We start from the raw sequence: 5691 nt of genomic DNA, 5'->3' as shown, positions 1-5691 counted from the left end.
GGAGGTCAGATCACTTCTCATTGGGGGCAAAAGGAGGAGCGCAGGGGGCAATCAAATTACCGTCCATTTTACTGATTTCATTTACATGGCGGAGGCCGCGTGACAGAGGAGCGGCTTCAGTGGGTAATGACTTCTGGCAACAATGGACCCTTAGTCCTGTTCAATGAAGCTGCAACGTCCCTCCAGGGAATCGCTGGCGGTGAGAGCCGGACGGCTTCTCATGTCCTCAAGTCATTTTGTGAACCCCCCCCCCCAAAAAACTTCCTATTAACCTCAACCACTGTTCACTTAAGCATAAAAATATATTCCTGCTTGTCTTCTCCGTACGACGAAATGTACGGTGTGTGTGGAGGTTGGGATGCAGGTTTTCGGGGTAGAGAGGAGAGGAGAGGAGAAAGCGACTTCTACTGGGGGAGACTCTTTACTTCGAGGGAGCCGCCGTAGAACCGGGTGCTGCACTCTGTCTCTGCTCCTCACCTTGGAGGGTCTTATTTCCTCCTTCTCCCCGTTCGCTCATTAGGTTTTCACGGGCTCACTCCAGACTCCTGAATCCCATCTTTTGACCCAGGAGAGACAGACTGCAGGGGAATGGGAATGAAGCAGAGATACTCGTGTATTTTTCGCCACAGCTGTCGATGTAGCAGATTTCAAAAGCAATCATCGGACTTGTTAAGAATATTTTGCTGTAATCTTTTGTCACAACGAGGTGCAACACGGGGGATATAGAACTTTACACAGCTGTGTTTAAATACCATTTCTATCTTGTGTTTTTTTTTTTTTTTTTTTTGGTTAAACAAGATCAAGATGAATATTTCTGGAAATTTTGAGACCATTCATATTAATTATAACCTCAACAATTCAACTGAAAAATTACATGAAGTCTTTTAGGTTACTGCATATACAGGGAACTCAGTGAAGACACAAGTACAGCAAAAATGATATTATCAAAAACTGAACATCTCTCCACATTGATAAAAAAAGGGCCAAGAGCAAACAGCTGCATTAAATGGGCAGTGTTATTTATTTTACAGGCATATGATCTGTTATCTTCAGTTGTTATAAAAAAGATAAATATATATCAAATATGACTTAAAAGTAACTTTACTTCCTAATTTAACGCCTTGAAATTGGACTTCTGTCTCTTTAAGAAGCTCCTGCTCTTTCTGAAGTGGAAGTCATCACAACGTGGCTCCTCCATTAAATCTATAACAACAGTTTTACCAGAAGTAGCTCCTATAGTTAGCTCAGCAGATGCACAGTTCCACCAGGTGTTTGCTAATTGCTGCTGGCTAGTCTGAAGGAGCAAAAGCTTAGAAACTGCAGCTTTTAGGAGGAGCTGCGTCTTTGGAGGCAGGGCTACCAGGAGTTTTGCACATGGTTGCCATGGGAGACTAAAAGTTTTCTCAAACAAGCATGAAATAACCAAGACAACACTTCATGCAGGATTTTGATTCAGGAGTAAAATTATAACATGATGTAAAGCTAAAAAAAAATGTCAATTTTACATGATACTGCCCCTTTAATAAAAGGTCTTATAAAGATGAACTTTATCTGCCAGCACAACACCAACCCAAAGCATCTATCCTAGTCAACAAAAGTATGACTTCCCCAGAAGAAAAGACATTTTGGAAAGATCTAGCCAGAGCCCAGACCTGAATACAGGAGAAAATTTGAGAGAGAATCAGAGGGGGAGATACTGATGTAATCTGACAGATCTGGAATGTTTCTGCAAAGAAAAGTGGGAAATAAAACAGAGTTAAATATAATTTTAACAAGGGTGTGTATACTTTTTTTTAAAAATATCTACTGTACATAAACTATACCTGCTCTTGAATACATTCTTGTGAACTGAACTAATTACGGTCATGTTTTACTTCTTCTTTGGACCGATTGTGTTTTTCCGCGTCTTTACACAGGCCGGCCTTTAGTTCAGATTACGTCAAACAAATGACAAAGAGCAGATCAGCAAAATAATCTTTAAAACAAGCTGATAGCGTGTTTGACGTAGCAGTCTTTAAATCACTGACCTGGTTTACTGTGATACCCATCAAAGCTAAAACAAGGAGAATGTAATGAGACTAAATGTAGCCATATGTACAGCACTGCTGGGTAACATGACCATCAACTCAAATCCAAATCCAGGCTGTTTTTAACAGAAATAATATTCACACTATGAATGCAAATTTTGGAAAGTATTAAATGGTTTTCAGTTAACATACTTTAATTCAAGCAAATGTATTTCCAAATCATAATAATCGTTAAGGCAGGCGGATTGGCTCACAGGTTTTCAGCAATAACTTTTAGCCTGGATTTGAATTCAGTTCCACGATATAGTAATATTTTTGGACATTTGCTGCAAATTTTTTGGGATATTTCTTTCCTCGCTTAACCCTTTTTTCTTTAGCACAAACTCTGTCAGATTGAATGGAGATCATATATGAATTTCAGCTCTGTTGTTATGAGGCTTCTGCAGGAAACCGTCTTCTCCGGCTCTTGTTGTATCAGAGTAAAATCCTTTACCGTCCACTTGACAATGATGAACTACTTTGTGTTGGTCTATCACAGAAAACTCCAATTACATACAAGTTTGTAGTTGCGATGTGAGAAACTTTGAAAGGAAAAAAAAAAATCTAAGAAGTGATTGATATTGATCTTTTTCCAAAGAACTATACCCCAGCTTTAAATTGTTAACCTTTACGGCTGGATCTTGAGCACAAAACACCGAGGTACGTCTGACGCTTTTCCTCCCACTGAACCGGCTTGTGAGCCACGTTGGAACCGTGTCGCACGCAAATCCGATACTCCCAGCAACTCTCGTCCTCAGACACCAGAGACGGCGTAAATCGAGAAGACCGTTTTGTCTCTGGCAGAAACCTTGTCATTTTTTTTACCTCTGTGACTTATCAACACGTTCAGAATTGATGCGGTTTGGGATGGCGTTCGCTCGGCTCTGAACACGACTCCATCGATTCCCCTCTGCCGACTCGCCTGGTAGCTGCAGCCGCTGTGCCCTTCTTGTGGCACCGCTTGTCACTTATCCCCGGTACTCCGGGCTGGTCGTCACTGAGAGGCGATAAAGCTATTTTCTAGCCTATCCAAAAGCTGTCAAACTTCTCCGCAGAGTGGGCAACAATTAATTTTCTCCTGTGACAATGCTTCAGGTGTTGTCTGAAATTAGATTGAAAGTCTTTGTCAGCTTTTATATGAAACTGTGCTCACAGTCCATTTGATTCTGCCCGGCGGGGCCCCGGGCTGTCGGCCGCTGAGTTGATGGGATGCTGTGGATATTGACGTTGCGTCAGATGACAACTACCAGATGACAAGGACTGATTATGCTGGACTGTTACAGGCGGAAGTGCAATGCATCGGTATATAAGTGTATAAAACCACAGCAAATGTTTGTGTTTGGTGTCAGGAAGGGTCCAAGCTGGAGGAGTCCAAACTTTTTCATATGAGGTCCAAATTCTTCAAATTCAAAATTTTCCCAGATCTATTACAGAAAGTTGAATTGTGATTTGTTTTTTACCAGTTCAATGATGATCGAAACATGCAATATTTAATAAAAAAAAATTAAAGCTGCAGTATGTAACAGTATGTAAATATGTTTTTTACTTTGTCACAGATCGATGATGTGTAAAACAGAAAAAATATCAAGCTCCTCTCTGCCTTCTCCATTTGAACCTTCTGTCATCCAAACAAATACACTGCTCCTTCAGAAACAACCAATCAGAGCCAGAAGGAGGGTCTTAGTGCTGTCAATAACCCTTGGGTATGCGCTGCTCTCTGCTACGTTACAGCTGGTTTTCCACAACAGAGTCTGGTGTGAATGCTAAGGCTAGTTCCGGTGGCCGCCGATGACAACGACAGATAAGCAGTTTTCCTGTGACGGTAAATTGTTTGTCATTAGCACATTGAGCACCACATATACGAGCTTGATTAACAGTGCTAAGACCCTCCTCCTGGCTATGATTGGTTGTTTTTGACCGGGAGCGGTGCCTTTCTTGAGATGGCAGTAGCAGATCAGAGACGAGGTGGAGGAGATCGATCTTTTCACAGATTATCTGTAGCATGTTACAGCATCACGACATGGTGATGAGTTTTAACAAATGCGTAAAAAACAGATTTTTGGAACAGTTACATGCCCACAAAGTTAGCTGAGGTTGCTAACTTTCTGTAAAGTCAATAGCTACAGACCTCCACACCTCGTAGGCCTTCAGATTGTCTCTACACCACGGCACAGAGTTTTATAGAAAGGACCTGTTTCCTCAGTAGAAACAGATTTCTACTTCTCTCACGAACTCGGGTGAACTGAATGTAGGTTCAAAGTGTACCTCATGCTTGTTGTTGTACATACACTGCTGTGCGACACATCATTTGTAGGTGACATCAATCCAATAGAAAGTCAGCGCAACCAACAGCGCTGAGTGACTGCCGCTCTGCGTTCACTGCCAGGTGTGCGGTGGCTGCCATAGTGGAGATGAAAAAAATATCAAAGAGTTGTTCAAAATCCCTACGGCGGCCCCTGACATGCAGTTTACTTGCAAATGGAAGCAGCAAAAACGTACAACTTATTAATCGCATTTTTGAATCGATTTAGAGTTCCCAACACTAGGAATTGCAATTTCTTTTTTCTTTTTATAGAATCGATCTCTTTCTGCGCCTTTTATTTTCTCTCTCCTCTCTAGGTTTTACATTTGGGCCTTAATCTCCCTTTCACTGCCTCTGTAGTTTCCATTATTTTCCCTTTGGCAAGTTCTGTTTGTGTAACGATGTCTGACTGCAGAAAATATGCATTTCATTACCTAGAAATCCCCCTGATAATAATCAGCTGCTAAATCTATCCTCATGATTAAACATAAGTGTAATTTAGATGAACTGCTATTATTATTATTGTTACTATTATTACTAAAGAGTCCTTTACTTTCTCACTGTGCCAAGTGAAGAAACTGTGCTCGATCCAGCCTGAGCCCTCAGAGCCCTTCGCCACGACAAAGCTGCTGGAGAGAAAACATTTTTCATCATGAAATATGCATGGTGTATTCAGCAGAAAATATGTCATCGCCGTCCCACTCTGAATTGCTTCCTATGATCCATCTTTTATGAAAAATGGATGCGTTGCTCTGCCTGTGAATCTCCGTGCAGCCAGCCAAACTTCTGTTTGATTAGGCAGGAATCAAAGCGAGGAGTCTCCTCGAGGACTGCTCCGTCTTCATTGAGATGCACTTTGTTTCCCGCATCCTGCATGATGTTAAATATAAAGTGGAGAGAGGAGGGTTTGTTCTCAGGCATGAGCAGCTTCTTCTGTCTTTGTCAGTCTGAGGGTAAGGAAAGGAAAACATTGTGCTACAGCCTCTTCGCCACTGAAGCCATTCAATCTAACATGATGCTTTAAAATATATAAATTAATAATGACACTGCATACTTTAACCAAACAGATATTCTTGATTTGTGAATGAAAATATGTTTTTTTTTTTTCCTTTTTAGACAACTAAAAATGAGTCAGCTCCTCTGGAATAATGATCATACAAAGTATTATTATTCTTAACACTCAAGATTAGGTTTCAGCTGAATGCATTTGAATGCAGTTGCATTGTTTAACCTTCAAGCAGTGTTGTGTGTTACACAGTGTGTGTGTGTGTGTGTGTGTGTGTGTGTGTGTGTGTGTGTGTGTGTGTGTGTGTGTGTGTGTGT

The sequence above is a fragment of the Poecilia latipinna genome, unplaced genomic scaffold, assembly GCF_001443285.1.
Source record: "Poecilia latipinna isolate Pla-1442-1.1 unplaced genomic scaffold, P_latipinna-1.0 Scaffold1515, whole genome shotgun sequence".
Classification (NCBI taxonomy): domain Eukaryota; kingdom Metazoa; phylum Chordata; class Actinopteri; order Cyprinodontiformes; family Poeciliidae; genus Poecilia; species Poecilia latipinna.
The sequence above is the reverse complement of the archived record's forward strand: the minus strand, read 5'-3'. Positions refer to the sequence as shown.